At 44.0% G+C, this 19199-nt stretch overlaps 1 protein-coding gene across 6 annotated transcripts in view; it reads right to left on the bottom strand.

Moving 5' to 3' along the window:
* Positions 1-19199, bottom strand: part of MEIS2 (Meis homeobox 2) — a 191243-nt gene that overhangs the window by 103355 nt on the left and 68689 nt on the right. The gene's annotated exons all lie outside the window — the stretch shown is intronic.

Genomic DNA, 19199 nt, shown 5'->3' with positions numbered 1-19199 from the left:
GCACTGACAGGGACCAGGTAGCTAGATATGCTGTAGCCGCTGCCTATAGTAAACCATCATGTAATTACTGCCATGTGCACTAGTAAATTCTCTGTGCCAAAGGCTGTAAGATTACCAGGCTTCCTCACCTGTGGTGTCCTGTACACCTCCAGGCAATCAGCTGTCTAAAGGTCCATACACACTTAACGATATAATGAGCGACGTCGCTCATTTTCCCCCTCCTTGAGCGACGTCGCTCATTATATCGTTAAGTGTGTATGCCGCCAGCGACGATCGATGTGCGGCCCCGCGGGTCGGCAACGATCGTCGCTGTCGGTAGGGCATGCATGAAGGATGTGGACTGTCGTCCACGACCTTCATGCAGGGCTGGCGGGGGCATGACGTCACTGAGCGATATGAGCGGTCATATCGCTCAGTGCGTACAGGCGGCCGCCGACCGGCCGGCCCGGGAGGGGGAGACGTTAGACGATGTCGCTCACAGAGCGACATCGTCTAATGTGTATGGGCCTTTATTAGTCTATGGCTAAAATACATTTTCTTCTATGCCCTGCTAGGCAACAGCTGTCCATACATCATGGAAGATAACTGGCCAAGTAAGATGGTGAATGTAGCAGTAGCTGGATTGCTGGAAGCCGCACTTAACTGGCTTAGGGGAGGATGTATCAAACCTTGGAACATACCAAACAATCAGCTTCTTACTGTCATTTTACAGGCTGTGTTTGAAAAATGACATTTAGAAGCTGATTAGTTGGTACTTTGGGCTCTATTTACTAAGCCTTGGAGAGAGATAAAAAACCAGTCAATCAGCTCCTAACTGCCATGTTACAGACTGTGTTTGAAAAATGACAGGAGCTCTCTCTCCAAGGCTTTGTAAATAGACCCCTATAGCTCTCTCCACTTTAGCTCTCTCTTGAAGGATTGATACATTTTCCCCCTGAGAGAGGTGCTAACCGTCATGTCATTCCCCAACAAGCTCAGTAGCTGAGTGAAGCATCATGGGAGATGTAGTTCTGCGATAGCGAGACTAATGCAAATTGATTTTCCCTGAGTTGTAGTATTTTGCTAATTAGCAAACATTTTAAGTTGACTAGCTATATATATTAGTTAAGAAATTCAGAACATGACTAGTCAGATTGGAGCTACAAATACAGAAATAGTAATAAACACTGAGGTTGTTCTTGTAAGAGAAAAGAAGAGTTGGGTGATGTATGCAACAAGAGGCTGCAGGTATCAGAGTCAACAGATGCTTCAGCTCATCTTGCTCAGCTGAACGTCAGCACTGCGGCCTAGTACGGTACTGCTGCACAGGGAGTGGTTGTACAGTGCATGCTGCATCGGTGCTGAAACAGTTAAAATTATAAGAAAAAAAGATACACTCGTCAATGCCAGTGTGCCAACTTAATCAGAAGTTTCCATCACCCAATCTTGCTCTTTTGTGCTTTTCCATGCCATTAATTGTGCATTAGCAAAAATCATTCACTTTTAAGAGCCTTGCTTATTTTTTTCGCCCTGCGGCTCCGATGCCTTGAAAGCAATGCCTGCAGGGCGTGTGAATTATGTATCTGAAAAACCCTGCTGCTGGGGCAATACTGGCCCCCACCTTCCGAAAAATTGATACTGCCACGTCTCCCCCTTTTTGGGAAGGCATCAATCAACGTGGGCCGGATATATTACTCTCATGCATTAATATTTGAACTAATAACTTTAGGGGGGAGGGGGGGGGAGTGGGGGCATGGCAGCTAGGGTTAGACACAGAGACAAGTTATAATCAAATGCAAAATAAATGAAGATAAGGAGGACACTCTGCTTTGGATGGATGACTTCTTTTTTTCATCTTGCACATCATTAGCCTACAGCCACACGAAAGAGAAAACGTGAAAGGGAAGGGGGGCTTAGAGCTCCCTGCTGGTCCCTGACAAGCTGCATGTCCGAGGGACTGATGTAATAGCAGAATTGACATTAATTAGCCACATAAAGTTATAAATCTCAGACTACGGCAGAAGCATGTCCCAGGAAAACTTTACATAATAAACTTTGGAGTGATCTATGGTGTTCCCAGGATAAATTGGCATAAAGGCAGTGACAACTTTATATTGGGCATAAACGCTTGCCCAAAGGCAAGGTGAAAGCTACTGCTAGTTACAAAGAGGAACTGCACGGCATAGGCGTGTATTGTCTACCGCTAGCTCTGGACATACCACCAACATAACAAACTCATACACCTTGCTTTGGTGTCTGTAGGACTCACAATGATCTGTGATTTTGGGGGGAATGGGGATTGAGGGGGAAAATGAGTAAATCGCTTGGCACGATTAACAGGCAAACACTTTGCCACCAAGAAGCTTTATGGAATATGGATAAAATATGTAAAACTATTGTTCTATGGATGCAGGGCAGTTATATAATTGCAGTTTTATATAGTGATCTGTAAATCTGTCCGAGTTGTGCCGTAGGTCGCCTTTGGTCACTGTTGTTTCTCTCTTAGCTCAGTTCTGTCATATACAGTAATTTCTGACTAACCAGATCTTCTATACCACTCAGACAGTAGTCTACTACAGACCGGATGTATGCCATAATCTACACACGGTTACACATCTTCTACACTACTTAACTAGATACTAATGAAGGCATTTTCATGGCCTGTTTCTTAGATGAATGTATTGTGAGCCCCATTGTTGTTAATCTATGCACTCTTTCCATATATCCATACATTAACCTTACCAACTCACTGATAACCACCTCAGTACCCATATACAAAATCAAGCAGTCTCCGTAACCATACCCAACATCTACCATCATCTTCTCGGTAACTATACTGAACACCTACCACTATCTCCATCTCAGTAACTATTGTATATCCAACACTACCATTATCTCAGTCTCAGTATCCATCCCCAAACCTACCACCCTATCAGTAACAATACTCAGAGTGCTGGAGCAGGTCTCACTGCCACCTTGTGCAGGCCCTGCCCCAAACACATAACGTCACGCGACAGAGAGGCAGCAGCATTACTGGCCAGTCACCCTGCTAGTAAGATGCAGGCGCCTCTCTTTACACACAAACAGAGCCCTGCTCCCTGGGTGATGGTACAACTCATGCACACCCTCTCTATGTCCCTGAATACCCCACACCTACTGCTATCTCCATCTAATAACGATACCCAATATGTAGCACCATCTCAGTGTAAGTAACCATAATGAATATCTTCTGCCCTCTCCATCTCAGTGACCATACCCAGCACCTATCCCTGTATCAGTAGTCACACCCAACATCTACTGGCATCTCAGTCTCCATGACCATACCTAAAGCCAACCACCATTATCAATAACCATATCCAACACCTATTCCCATCTCAGTCTCAGTGACCATACCCAACACCTACCACCATCGCAGCAACTATACCCAACACCTACCACCATCTCAGTCTTAGTAACTATACACAACACCTATCATCATCTCAGTAACTTTACCCAACACCTACCATCATCTCAGTCTATAAGTAACCATAATTTCAGGGGAAATTTAAGGAAAAATTACTTCACAGAAAGGGTAGTGGATAAGTGGAATAGCCTCCCATCAGAGGTGGTAGAGGCTAAGACTGTAGGGCAATTAAAACATGCTTGAGACAGGCATATAAATATCCTTACAAAGAATTAAGGTTAAAAAAGGGTTGAGATTGCCTAAAGGATAAAATAAAAAAGGGGCAGACTAGATGGGCCAAGTGGTTCTTATCTGCCGTCAAATTCTATGTTTCTATGTTTCTATAATGTACATCTCCTGACCTCTCCGTGACCATACCCAACACCTATCCCTGTATCAGTAGTCACAACCCACACCTACTGGTATCTCAGTCTCTGTGACCATACCTAAAACCAATTACCATTACCAATAACCATATCCAACACCTACTCCCATGTCAGTCTGGGTGACCATACCCAATACTTACCACCATCTCCGTAACTATCCCCAACACCTATCACCATCTTATCTCAGTAACTATGCTAAACAGCTCCACCAACTCAATAACTGTACCCAACACCTACCACCATCTCAGTAACTATACCCAACACCTACTATCATCTTAGTCTCAGTAACTATGCCCAACACCTGTCACCATCTTAGCCTCAGTAACTATGCCCAACACCTATCACCAGCTTAGTCTCAGTAACTATACCTTACAGCTACCACCATCTCAGTAACTATACCCAGTGCCTACCACACAACATCTACTACTGCCTCATATTCCAAATTACAAACCAAATTCCAACTATGGAAGATGTACTGCCATATGGCAGCCTCTTTGTGCTGCTGGATTTGCTTTTTATTTTATATATATATTTTTTTTACAAAGAACCATTACATTTCAGAATGATGAAGAGGGATGACAGCGGTAATATTACTTTGAATATGGAACCAACAATCTTCGAAGTAACATCACTGCCACGTGTTAGAATTAGCAGTACTAATTATACACTGCTCTATTTGGACTATTAAGGTATTACAAATCTACAAAAGAGGACAGCCGTAGGTGCGAGCTTCTTCATCTTCCCAATGAATTTATTGTGAAATAGAAATTAAATTAATATAAGTTTAAAAAAATAAGAGCTGATTATGCTGAATACAACACATGCTTACTGTGTTGGTGATAAAGAAAAGGTTAACAAAGCACATTCCTTTTCTGCAGCAGAACCAGGATTAAATCTTATGCTCAGGCACAGACCTGGAGTGCTGGGAATTGTGGGTTCATCCTATTAGAGCCTTCTGACTTTTAGTTCTTATGTAAATGTGTAAATGCACACCCATGTATATACATTATATATTCTCCTTCTCTCTTAATGCGCACCCTTCTCCACAGTGCCAAGGAACAGCCTGAGGGCAAATTCTCCCAAACAGTAATGGCTTTTGACTGCTCCCTGGCAACCCTGGGCTGTTGTAACCTGGGTGGATGTGAGTAACTGGCGGCTGCTTCATCAGCTGTTTGTGTGACACAGATGGAGAGGGGCTACTGAGAGAGGCTATTACAGAGCTAAGCTCCAAAGCCTCTGGGACCTGAGGAGTAGAGCTGCAGCACTTCTTAAAAGACAAAAGTGTGTGTGTGTGTGTGTGTGTGTGTGTGTGTGTGTGTGTGTGTGTGTGTGTGTGTGTGTGTGTGTGTGTGTGAGAGTGGGAGTGTAACTGCATGCCTGTGAGTCGCTGAGGGCTCTGCATGGACCATTTTCAGCGTACAATAATGTTCAGCACAGCAGGAGATCCCTTCATTTTTTACCATTGTGAAATATCAGCACTCACTCTGGTTGGAACATTTGACACGTGTGGATGAATAGTTAAGAAAGGTGCAAATGCAGATATTCTGATAGTCACATAGGGGCCTGCTCATTATCGGGGACGTGTAACTCCCGATAATTAAGTAACGAACTTGCTGCAAATTATGGCAGCTGGCACTTAAGTAACAGAGAAATTCAATAATGCTCCGGTGCAGGAACTGCAGCTCTGAAAAGCTGGCAGATACTTAACTGATGCCCATCATGCCGACTGAGGTCACGCATACGCACAGCCAGAGGTCACACTGTGTGGCAGTGGTAGAGGGATCCACTCGGATCCCTTTTCTCATCCTCGCACCTCCTTCCCACAGGGAGGGGAAGGTTCTATCAAGCAAACTGCCTGTAACTTAATATGCAGAAACTAGCGTTATCGCATGTGTAATGGGCCCTTAAGCAATAATGAAAAAGCCCCACAGTTTGGTTGAAAAATAAAACCGAGGTAGATTATTGTCCATGTTTCATAAATGTAAGTACAGTTGCTGACAGACAAAAAAACAACAACTTCCTGACTCAAAAAACAGCAACTGGATATATATCTTGGATGAATCAACCCATAATATCATCTATTAATTAAATCTACAGATACAGTACCATAGGCAGGGATCAGGGCAATTAGTATACAGTATACAGTATACACAGTACACTAACCCAAGCCTGTCTGGGAGCTTATAGCTGGTGCTCACACTGGCACGTGGCAATGCCACCACACACCTGGCTATGCACCTTGTAGTACTGGGGCCCACGACATCTCCTGGCGGCCTAGATTATTTCCTATAAGACTTGACAATCATACATTTTTAATTTGCCATCAGAAGCTCATGTGGTGAGGAATTCAAAACCTTAATCACCCTTACAGCAAAGACTCCTTCCTAAGAGCATTGTGACGCGGCCTATGTACTTATATCTGCTACTGATGACAGCACGAACTCTACTCAGCGCTTGTGATGACTTCAGACTGTTCAGTTCCTGTTTTGACGTCACAAACAGGCCCTGCGTTCGGCCAGCCACGCCTGCGCTGCGAACAAATGCAGCTAGCGATCAACTCGGAATGACCACCATTATGTGTTCTAAGTTCTAACTAATCATACCTTTTGTATAGCAGACTGTTCACTAACGATGGGCTAGTAGAAACAGTTGTACATGTCTGTATTTCATGCCAAGTACCTCCCAAGAGATAACATTTTACCCATAACATACTAGTCTACTCCCATTTCTTTTATAGCAGTAAACGGGCTGGGATGAAAGAAATAACTGGTGGAGAAAAGAAAACCCCAATGATTACCTTTACTGTATTTAATTTCAGTTATTCCAGGTTATTGCGTTTGGAAGGTAAATGCAAAAACAGGAGCAGTCCAAAAATGTAAATGTGAAATCTCTCCTGAAGTAAGGTATGCAATGTGTTTCCCATGCAGTAAGGAATATTTGTGGGTGACGCATTGCAGGGCTGGGTAAACATGTCTTTGCGTGTATCCACTGAAACATAGGAGGGAAGGGCAGACTGTTCTAATCCTGCATGAACTCCTGAAAGGAGCTGGGGTGTAGCACCTTCTAAGAAAAGCTTTGTAAACAAAGAATTGTAAGATTGGGACCTAGTGACACGTTTCCCTCTGACTGTTAAACAGTCTTTTATTTTTTCTCCACACTATTGGTCTGATTCAGATGTGGTTGGAGAGTGTATCATTGTGCTTTACTTGGAATCAGCAACGATGCACAGATATGGTAATACAGCAGGAAGCGTCAGGTACAAGCAGGTGCCTTTTGCATGCATGTGTGATCCAGTGCTGTGCTATAGGATGCAGCACTGGATCACCTGCAACTCCATTGGCCGATGAGTGACCCGTGGCCTGCCCCAGCTCGTACCGAGAGGCCATGAAATCACTGTTGGAAGACAGAGATCCATGCCTCGGTACTCCCCCAAAAAGCAGAGAACATACCTCAAACAGAGGCCATGGCGGCCCCTCGCACCCCTAAATGGCTACAGACTGTCAATCAACTGACTTCTGCAGTTGTTCTGCTTCTGTCGATGCAACCCGCACTGCACGTGTGTAGTACAGGTCCTGTTCATGCGCAGTACACTGAACACCGGTACTTTGCGACACGTGCCTTGGTATCTGATTTAGGGGGTCATTCCGAGTTGTTCGCTCGCAAGCTGCTTTTAGCAGCTCGCTAAGCCGCCGCCTACTGGGAGTGAATCTTAGCTTATCAAAATTGCGAACGAAAGATTAGCAGAATTGCGAATAGACACTTCTTAGCAGTTTCTGAGTAGCTCGGGACTTACTCGGCACCTGCGATCAGTTCAGTCAGTTTCGTTCCTGGTTTGACGTCACAAACACTCCCAGCGTTCGCCCAGACACTCCTCCGTTTCTCCAGCCACTCCCGCGTTTTTCCCAGAAACGGTAGCGTTTTTTCACACACACCCATAAAACGGACAGTTTCCGCCCAGAAACACCCACTTCCTGTCAATCACATTACGATCACCAGAACGAAGAAAAAACCTCGTAATGCCGTGAGTAAAATACCTAACTGCATAGCAAATTTACTTGGCGCAGTCGCACTGCGGATATTGCGCATGCGCATTAGCGACTAATCGCTCCGTTGCGAGAAAAAAATACAGAGCGAACAACTCGGAATGACCCCCTTAGGCCCTATCTACACCACCAAAAACGCTATTGTACCCCAATCCCTGCACATTATTCTCATGCTCTTTGTCATTTGCAATGCTGCGCAGGCGGTCATATTATTAGTTTATATTTACATAGCAGAGGATTGATACCTTATGTATGATCAGGTATCCTAGAATATTTACAGTGTGTCTCATATTCTATAATGTAATCACTGTATCCTATTATACTAAAGGGTGAAGAGGATATTTTAATTAAATGTAAAGTGCAAAACACCAACTTCTACAAATACGATTTAATTTTTGCCTAACAATTTGCAGATTTAGATTTATCCATGATTTGTTTTAATCATTATTATTTTTAGATACACAAACGTACTTTGGCAGTGCAGTTCATTTGTCTCCGCTTCTTAAAAAGATATGTATAATGCAGAGATGTATATATAAGCATAAATATTGTTACACTATAAATAACAGCTATATATCCATAAGCACTTACAGCCGATAATGGAGGAAGATTAGGTCCTATCCAGATAATCAGTACCCACATGTCTATCCAGAGAAATAAAATAACAACGTTGAGTGGAAGAGCAGGCTAGTGTTTCCTTACTCCCCGTACAGGTCCTGCTGTGCAATCAGCCAGGACATGTCAGGGTAACTCTGCCTGTGATTCACCGCTGACCTAGGCAAGTTTACATGCAACATTTACTAACTGTGTGGGTTTTGTGACACTGGGGAGGAGGGGTGACCACTGTACCTCATTCACACTCAAAAGAGCACTAGAAGGAAAAAAAACAGCTTCTCCAAAGCTTACACCGGTTTCAAACACCCAACCCCCCCAGGGTGAAAAAATGTAAAAAACATGGATTGGGGGAGAGAACAGAGAAGAAAAGGGTTTTATGCGGCTTTTTGTCCCAGACTTTTCAGGCGGTATAAGAAGCATTTAGCACATTCATTCTCCAAATGGGTCGGGAGCTGGAAGCTGCGGGAAGCTGCCTCTTTGTTAATTCAGAGCTATTTACACAGACTATCTAGTGAAGGGACCCCATGTTTTGCACTGAAAAGGGTTTTCATTCACAGTACCTAAGAGGGAACAGCATTAGAGCTAGCAAGGCCCCACACCAACCCAAAATTATCATTGGCACACACTGACCTAACAATAACAAGGCCTCACACAGACCTAATAATGCTATGGCCTCACACAAAAATCATTATTTCCTTACACCACCCCCAAAATCAAAAGGGTCTTAGATAAATTAGCCTCTGAAGGGGATTCATGTAGGCCTTACACCAGCTCAAGATCATCCGCAACTCCTTATAATGATCACAGCTTTGGGAGAAGGTTATTGTGTGTCCTATGAATACAATTTCCTCACCTGAGGCCTCACACTAATCTATTATATTGGTTATGTTCCAATCCCAAGTACTACTGACGTGGGATATTTTCCATCATTCACTATTATGTAAATCACATAAGCAATGTGCCTGATGTCACCAAATGTCACTTTCCACTGCGCACTTCTGGAGAAAAATAGGTCCCACATGCACTAACACATAACTACGTCTTTAGGTGGTCATTCCGAGTTGTTCGCTCGGTAATTTTCTTCGCATCGCAGTGATTTTCCGCTAATTGCGCATGCGCAAAGTTCGCACTGCGACTGCGCCAAGTAAATTTGCTATGCAGTTAGGAATTTTACTCACGGCATTACGAGGTTTTTTCTTCGTTCTGGTGATCGTAATGTGATTGACAGGAAGTGGGTGTTTCTGGGCGGAAACTGGCCGTTTTATGGGTGTGTGTGAAAAAACGCTGCCGTTTCTGGGAAAAACGCGGGAGTGTCTGAAGAAACGGGGGAGTGTCTGGGTGAACGCTGGGAGTGTTTGTGACGTCAAACCAGGAACGAAACTGACTGAACTGATCGCAGATGCCGAGTAAGTGTGAAGCTACTCAGAAACTGCTAAGAAGTGTCTATTCGCAATTCTGCTAATCTTTCGTTCGCAATTTTACTATGCTAAGATTCACTCCCAGTAGGCGGCGGCTTAGCGTGTGCAAAGCTGCTAAAAGCAGCTTGCGAGCGAACAACTCGGAATGAGGGCCTTAGTTTGCACTATGCACGCACTATGCACATCATAATAAAATGGAGCGTTGTGTCACTAAGTGACACATATTTGAGTATATTCATACGATGCACAATCAAATAACACTGCAGTTATTATATATCAAATGGCCATATCTCAAAAAATACTTAAAATGCACTGAACCTTGTATATTTCTTTAATTAGAAGATAACTCTGCAATATAGAGACCGTAACCTTAATACATAGATCGTTCCAGTGGTGTGACCTTTTCAGTGCATTTGTTGGACAGAAGTAACATTATTTATATTTCACAATGCAGCAACAGAAATTGAGAATGGTGAGGGAATAAAAAGCTAGTATACATTATGGTGAAACGTGAAGGTACGTAAAACTGGCTAAGGGTGAGTACTAAGCACTGGTCTGACTCTAAATGACTAGACTGGATAAAGATATACTAGTATTCCAGAGGCAGCACTTGTTTTCCCAGGGCAGTCTTAGATATTGCCAGTGGAAAAAACCAAACATGTAAATGTTTATTTTTCTTGAAGTCAGATTACTGGCGCATCTGGCTTAACAGGATTAGTGAAAATAGTCAATTAAGTAACTGTTCGACTGCACTTGACACTCAAAGCAAGCAAGGAGTAGCAATTACAGGCAGAGGAGAGTTCCTATAATGTTTAGTAAAAATAAAAGCCATCTTTTTTTTTATAGTACCAACTAACGTGTCACTAAGGACTACATACCCTTTAAGTAACATAAGAACCACCAGTGATTCATGTGGGGGAACTTAGGATAGGCAGCAGCAACATCTTTTTATTCTTTAATAAGAAACATACTTGCCTACTTATTAGGACTCCTTTTCAGAGAAGCCATTTTTTTTTTTGATATATACACTCCACCCATAGAATTCCCCCGAAGGTACCGCCAAAGTCACCTAGTTGTCACATTTAATTTTACTCATACGAACCTGCTCCTGCATATAGTTACATTCTATATAGAAATAGTTAAGGATAAGTTCTACCAGGCTATAGGACCTGTGACGTCACAACCATGAGACCTGAGCAGGGAAGGAGCTAGGTGGGAACATGGCACCCTAAATGTACCCTTGAGGTCTTGGTTTCACTCACCACGCTTCGGGCTCAGTGGCTCCCTTCACTTGCCACCAGGTTACTAAAGCGAATAGATGTTGACATGGATGGTGAAACGATTAGCCCACTAAACTTGCTCTTCCCCCTGGCATCATGGGTCACATGGTTGTGATGTCAGAGGTCCTTTAGCCCACTTGGATGTAGCATCTACCATAAGACATACATTCTATTGTCTCTCATTTTAAATGTGACTACAGTAACTCTTTCAAGGATAGAGATTTATATTTTAATGCTGTTAATCATTTAGCAGATGTTGATCAATAAGATAATTTTACCAGTAAGTGTAGTAATATAAGATATAAATGACAGTACTACAACACGCCAGAGTATAACAATAATGAGGGTGTAGCCAAGTCACGCACAAAATGCAATTCATTAACAAAAAAAGGGCAATAAACTGGTAATCGGAAAGGGTTACTGTGTGGATTATAAATATCGTGCGTTTGCAAGACAGATGGAGAAGAATGTAGGAGCTGCGCATGTTTTTTCTCTTTGGCTGGCAAAGTTGATGTACGGGAAGACCAGATATGTGAATTTAACATGTCACCATCTTGTGCAGTGCTAATTTGAAAGCTGCACATTGCAGACCTGTCCACGCCATCACAGTCCCTAAATCTAAGGGGAAAAGACTGCAGACTGCCAGCTTTGTTCAACCCCACAGAGTGATGCACATGTAGACCAGTGCAGTGCAGAGTACATACAACTGATGATTAGAAGAGGTATATGTAAGAAGTGGTAACGATGGTCTGCTAAGTGACTGTCCGCCATTGAGATATACACCAAGGAACAAGAATTTAGAATTCAATTCTATTGCATGCAGTATGAAATACAAATGTAAAGACCTCTTCATTGGCCATACTGTTGGTCAGCTGGACATAGTTATACCCTGATAAATCATCATTCTGGATCCCCTTTTGAGTGTAACATAACTTTTGACCTTAAAGGAAAGAAAGCTAGAGAGTGTTGACCGGTGCTTCTTTTATGACCTGAATGACAGACTTGTGCTACAGAAAAATGAAGTTTGCGGTAAAGGAGAGAAAAGGACCAGAGGATTGTGAGCTACCATTGTATATGTATGGATGAAACGAATCCTGGGGTATATACAGGGTTGGACGTGCCCACAGGTGTAAAGGGGGAATCCCCCGGTGGGCCCCAATTGTTGGAGAGTCCACCCCCTTCTCTAGGGATCAGGTTCCAGACTGTGTACTTGAATTATACATTATACATGTTACATTCTACTGCATAGGACTATGGTGTACTTTCTAGAAAATATTGCTGTTATTAATCTGGTACAGGAGGCTGGCCACACCCCTAAACACGGGCCCCTGCCACTGCATTCCCCATGCGCCAGTCAGACACTGGGTGTATAAAGCATGCATATGCAGTTGTAGGTGGGATGTTGGATTGAGAATGGCAGCTTTGGGCTCCAATGTTTATAACATTTGTACATTACTTAAGTGTAGAGCCTTTAGTACGGAATATGGGAGTCTTCGGAAGAGCATGTCTATGATTGGGAATTTAAAGTTTAAGGACTGATGTTGTATAATACGGAGGGGGGGGGGGGTATGTTTGCTCCTGGGGCCCCTCCCTATAGACCCTTCTCTATAATGTCAGCAACAACTTATCTTTGAGACATCTCTGCAGCTCTCTGCAATAAAACCCCTTTAATGGGACGCTAATTTTTCATTTTTAGTGACCTCTCAGTGCAGCATTATGCACAGTTATCACTCAGATTCTATTAAGCAGAGACTAATGTCCATCTAGGTCCCTGCTCTCAGATTCAACTCTGCTTGCTCTGCACAACGAACAATCCCCAGCTCCTGATAATGTTCTGCTCTGGTCCCCTGTGAGGCATTGCTGCTAACACCGGCTCATGACCATTCAACCCCATATACACTCACCAATGCAACCTTAAAGAGCTAGCATCTGTAATCTTTTATAAATGAAACCCCATACAGTACAGTGCCAGTAAGTGTGGTAGATAATCATATTTATTTATTATTTATTACCAGTTATTTATATAGCGCACACATATTCCGCAGCGCTTTACAGAGAGTATTTAGCCATTCGCATCAGTCTCTACCCCAGTGGAGCTTACAACCTATGGGGCAGATGTATTAACCTTGAGAAGGCTTAAGGAAGTGATAAACCAGCGATAAATGCAAGTTGATAAACGCACCAGCCAATCAGCTCCTAACTGTTAATTTACATATTGGAGTTGATTGGCTGGTGCGTTTATCACCTTTTGCATTTATCACTGGTTTATCACTTCCTTATGCCTTCTCCAGGTTAATACATCTGCCCCTTAATTCCCTGTCACATGTACATGCGCACACATTCACGCTGTGGTTAATTTTGTTGGGATCCAATTAACCTACCAGTATATTTTTGGAATGTGGGAGGAAACCGGAGTACCCGGAGGAAATCTACGCAAGTACGGGGAGAATATACAAACTCCACACAGTTAGGGCCATGTTGGGAATTGAACCCATGACCTCAGTGCTGTGAGGCATTAATGCTAACCATTACACCATCCGTACTGCCCGCCTAATATTTGCTAGCAATATTTAAGACCATTTAACTACTCTGTTTATTATTAAATGTACCTGCCAGCTACACTCAATGGAGTTACTGGTTCGTGGTGAATTAATAAGCAGTGTTCTCAAAAATATTGGTTTAGCCTAGAAAAAACCCCAGTAGGTAGTGGGCACACTTTGAAGCTGCATTAGCACCAATGAATATATTTGTCCTAGGTCCCTATTTAGACCCCCGAGGGCTTTTCTGTAGAGTGTGTTATCCTGGTATTGTATTGTTTCTCTTACAGCCTCAGCTTAAAACTCATGTGGAGGAGGAGGAGTGGGAGGACCAATCAGAAGTTGCAATGAAGAGTTTGTGGCTTGTGATTGGCTCTCCTGCTCACCACTCCCCTCCCTTCACTGCCATTTAAAAAAAAAAAAACAGATGGTAAACGTAATTAATTTGCTGTTTCTGTAATACAGCACAGGCAGAGCCCCAGTGGAAACAGCTGCATTTAGCAGGCCCTGGAGCCCCTGTGCATGGGCACCTTAGGAAAATATTTCCCCCAGTGGTAGACTCTGGTCAGATTTGTTTTATTTGTATAAGTCCAGTCAAGCAATTAGTATAAATATAAAGGATAAGTAGGATAAAGCTATTAAGAGAGTCAACTGTTATCGCAATTTAAGAAAATAAACAACAAATTCTAAACAAATGGTAAGTCACAGGGCGAGTCTAGCTGCTTGGGTATTGGAGTCAGGGGTAAAGGCGTTATCTCTCCCATCAGCCCTTACCTGCTACAACGTAACGCTGTTCAGGTAACATGAGCTGACCTGTTGTGACCTTTGCAAAATTTCACATTAGTCATTTCTACAAAAATATTCCAGCGTTAATTCCCACCTCACGAACCAGAGACCTCTAAAATGCATCAATATCTCTCTTACCACCATTCTCAAGTCCACACATGCAAGCCTTCAGCCAGGCATTAATAACTTCAGCCTAATAGTCAGATTTTACCTTCTAAAATAACTTTTTTTTTGTATGTGGCTTTTATGCTTAATTCTTTCTTAAAGACGATGTGCCTGTTTGGGACACAGCCTGCGGCTAAAACTCAAAACCTCCTGAATAGAGCATTTTGTTATCAGCATTATCAAAGAATGCAGCTAGAACAACTGGCAGTGCAATCAGTGCACCATCACTGGCTACAGTTACCTAATTACATCGCTATTTAAAGGGATTTCTGACAAATGAATAGTTTCTGGTTTTTACTTGGCTTTTTTTTTGTAGAGGTCAGAAAGCTTGGTTAACCCCTTCCCACCTGTAATACATTCCATGGTAGAGTGGCCTGCAGTGCAGCACAGATCTGCCAGTAAATGGTCCATTCAGCTCTGTGCACTGGCACTGGTTAGCACTGGAATGTGTGATGCCATAACATGGAGGGTTACTATCAGGCATGAGTGAGGAATTTATAATATTTTTAAAATTATGAAGGTTCCATCTGCATATAGGCCCTCATTCCGAGTTGTTCGCTCGCAAGCTGCTTTTAGCAGCATTGCACACGCTAAGCCGCCGCCTACTGGGAGTGAATCTTAGCTTAGCAAAATTGCGAATGAAAGATTCTCTAAATTGCGAATAGAAATTTCCTTGCAGTTTCTGAGTAGCTCGACACTTACTCTGCCACTGCGATCAGTTCAGTCAGTTTCGTTCCTGGTTTGACGTCACAAACACACCCAGCGTTCGCCCAGACACTCCCCTGTTTCTCCAGCCTCTCCCGCGTTTTTCCCAGAAACGGCAGCATTTTTTCACACACTCCCATAAAACGGCCAGTTTCCGCCCAGAAACACCCACTTCCTGTCAATCACATTACGATCACCAGAACGAAGAAAAAACCTCGTAATGCCGTGAGTAAAATACCAAACTTCTTAGCAAATTTACTTGACGCAGTCGCAGTGCGAACATTGCGCATGCGCAATTAGCGGAAAATCGCTGCGATGCGAAGAAAATTACCGAGCGAACAACTCGGAATGAGGGCCATAGTGCCTGATTTTTGTTTGGAACTAAAGCAAAAAAAAAAAAAAAAAAAAAAAAAAAAAGCTTTATATTTTTTTGTGCAGGGTAAATACTGAATGATTTTGCATGTAGCACACAAATGTTAGACAGCTTTATTCTTAAACTGCAATTTAGATTTCAGTTTGAATACACCCCATCCAAAGCTAATAGGCCCTACACACTGGCTGACATCAGTCAAAGATATGAACGATCTCGTTCATAAATGAACGAGATACCGTTCATATCTTTGAGTGTGGAGGCTCCAGCGATGAACGATGCGCGGCCCCGCGCTCGTTCATCGCTGGTCCCCCGTCGGCTGTACATGCAGGCCAATATGGACGATCTCGTCCACATTTGCCTGCACTTAAATACAGCCGGGTGACGGGGGGAGTGAAGAAACTTCACTCCCCCCGTCACTGCCCCTCCGCCGCCGGGTCGCCCGTCGGCCGTATCCGCCGTCGGGCAGCTCGGCGGCGGATCGGCCAATGTGTAGGGCCCTAAAATCTCTCTGCATATGTTACATCTGCACCACCTGCACCGTGTTACATCTGCACACACTAGTGCAATGATGTGACGATTTGCTGTATCTGCACGACAAATCGACTACATCATGCAGTGTGCACAAGCGATTGCGTGCTCTTGTGGGTCGCATGTGACTCAGTGCATACTAATGAAGGATGGAACAGTGATTGTTCATTAAATCTTCCTGGTGTGTACGGGCAATCAGGCATGGTCCTGGCTGCCCGATTGGCCGTCATCCTGGTATGTACCCACCCTTAGATCAGTGTAAACCTTATATGTACCAATCGAAATTTTATTCGGAGGAATAAGTTGTGGGCAAAAAAATTAGCAAAATGAAACAATGGAAAAAATAACATGCAACAATATCTGTGTTGCCCCTTGAACAATGCTTCACAATGCTTTTGTTTTGTGGGCCTATTATATGGTAAATATAGAAATGGTTATGCCTCTGAAATAATAAATTCTATAATTTGCCAGATTGCTTGCCTAGCTCCAGGGGGCGCACACTAGAGATGAGCAACAGTTTTATTTAAAGTCTATTTGCTGCATTTGGAAACACAATTCTGGCATGTATCATTGGGCCTAATTCAGACCTGATCACTAGGCTGCATTTTCGTACAGAGAGCGATCAGGTCTAAACTGCGCATGCGTATGCACCGCAATGCACAGGCGCGTTGCACGGGTACAAAGCGGATCGCTGCTCAGCGATGGGTTTGTGTGAAGAATCCATTTGCACGGGTGTTCGCAAGGAGATTGACAGGAAGTGGGCGTTTGTGGGTGTCAACTGACCGTTTTCTGGGAGTGGTTGGAAAAACACAGGCGTGTCCATGCATTTGCAGGGAGGGTTCCGGACGTCAGTTCCGGTCCTGGACAGGCTGATGTGATCGCTGCAGCTGAGTAAGTCCTGGGCTGCTCAGAGACTGCACAAGATCTGTTTGTATAGCTCTGATACACATGCGTTTGCACACTCGCACAAAGCGAAAATACACTCCCCTGTGGGTGGCGACTATGCGAACGCAGGACTGCAAAAAAACCCTAGCGAGCGAACAGGTCTGAATTAGGCCCACTGGCCTTACATATAGGGGGTCATTCCGAGTTGTTCGCTCTGTATTTTTTTATTGCAACGGAGCGATTAGTCGCTAATGCGCATGCGCAATGTCCGCAGTGCGACTGCGCCAAGTAAATTTGCTATGCAGTTAGGTATGTTACTCACGGCATTACGAGGTTTTTTCTTCGTTCTGGTGATCGTAATGTGATTGACAGGAAGTGGGTGTTTCTGGGCGGAAACTGGCCGTTTTCTGGGAGTGTGTGAAAAAACGCTACAGTTTCTGGGAAAAACGCGGGAGTGGCTGGAGAAACGGAGGAGTGTCTGGGCGAACGCTGGGTGTGTTTGTGACGTCAAACCAGGAACGACAAACACTGAACTGATCGCAGATGCCGAGTAAGTCTGGAGCTACTCAGAAACTGCTAAGAAGTGTCTATTCGCTATTTTGCGAATCTTTCGTTCGCAATTTTGATAACCTAAGACTCACTCCCAGTAGGCGGCGGCTTAGCGAGTGCAAAGCTGCTAAAAGCAGCTTGCGAGCGAACAACTCGGAATGACCCCCATTGTGTGCAGAGTCCAACACAAGCACATCACAGAGAAGAATGGAATGACTGCTATTGTACTGGCTTGATTAAGAGACTATGGGGCTGATTCTTTGTTGCACTGACGCAAATGGTCATCAAACAGCACATGCATGACATTTTTGCATTTGTTCATCCTGTTCTGATGGAACTTGGCTGGCTCTGTCTCCCGGTGATACTGGGCAGTAATGATAATACAGTTGCACAGAACTACCCTGACTGGGGGGCGTGTCATGGGGGCATGAATCTAAAGCTCGGTGTCCTGCGTATGGGAAAGTTACCAGTTGCTGATCCTGCACACCTAGCATGTGGCTGCTGCAAGCACAAATACTAATGATGACAGTTGTGACATCAGACATAAAACCAATGGGCTGCACAGGTTTCTGATTGCACATGCACAAAGTCCTGCATTAGCTTAAGGCAGCAAATCTGACTTCCCGCATCTACAGCCACTTTGCGTGTGACTGAAAATCAGGCCCTAATAATGGGGGTCATTCCGAGTTGTTCGCTCGTTATTTTTTTCTCGCAACGGAGCGATTAGTCGCTAATGCGCATGCGCAATGTCCGCAGTGCGACTGCGCCAAGTAAATTTGCTATGCAGTTAGGTATTTTACTCACGGCATTACGAGGTTTTTTCTTCGTTCTGGTGATCGTAATGTGATTGACAGGAAGTGGGTGTTTCTGGGCGGAAACTGGCCGTTTTATGGGAGTGTGTGAAAAAACGCTACCGTTTCTGGGAAAAACGCGGGAGTGGCCGGAGAAACGGAGGAGTGTCTGGGCGAACGCTGGGTGTGTTTGTGACGTCAAACTAGGAACGACAAGCAGTGAACTGATCGCACTGGAAGAGTAAGTCTCGAGCAACTCAGAAACTGCACAGAGAAGTCTTTTCGCAATATTGCGAATCTTTCGTTCGCAATTTTGATAAGCTAAGATTCACTCCCAGTAGGCGGCGGCTTAGCGTGTGCAAAGCTGCTAAAAGCAGCTTGCGAGCGAACAACTCGGAATGACCCCCAATGTCGTCAAAATGTGGAACTTACAAAAACTGGGCCTGACACTTGACAGTGTATCATGCATGTTTTTGCATGGCACATACCCCAGAACAAGTGGCGTCACAAGGGGTGTGTAGGTTGCACCCGGGTGTCACCCTCCGAGGGGAAACACAAAAATGCCGACTCTTACTCAGTGACAGTAGCAGGGTGCTGCACTGTGACATTACATGCAGCACTCGCCTCCTGTCAGAGTCTCCAGGGGCTGCCCATGTGATGAAAATGGGGTCGTTTCACAAGGCCACGCCCCTTTGCACGTCCACTATGGTGCCCGTG

Source organism: Pseudophryne corroboree, chromosome 12, assembly GCF_028390025.1.
Source record: "Pseudophryne corroboree isolate aPseCor3 chromosome 12, aPseCor3.hap2, whole genome shotgun sequence".
NCBI classification, from domain to species: domain Eukaryota; kingdom Metazoa; phylum Chordata; class Amphibia; order Anura; family Myobatrachidae; genus Pseudophryne; species Pseudophryne corroboree.
The sequence above is the reverse complement of the archived record's forward strand: the minus strand, read 5'-3'. Positions and strand labels throughout refer to the sequence as shown.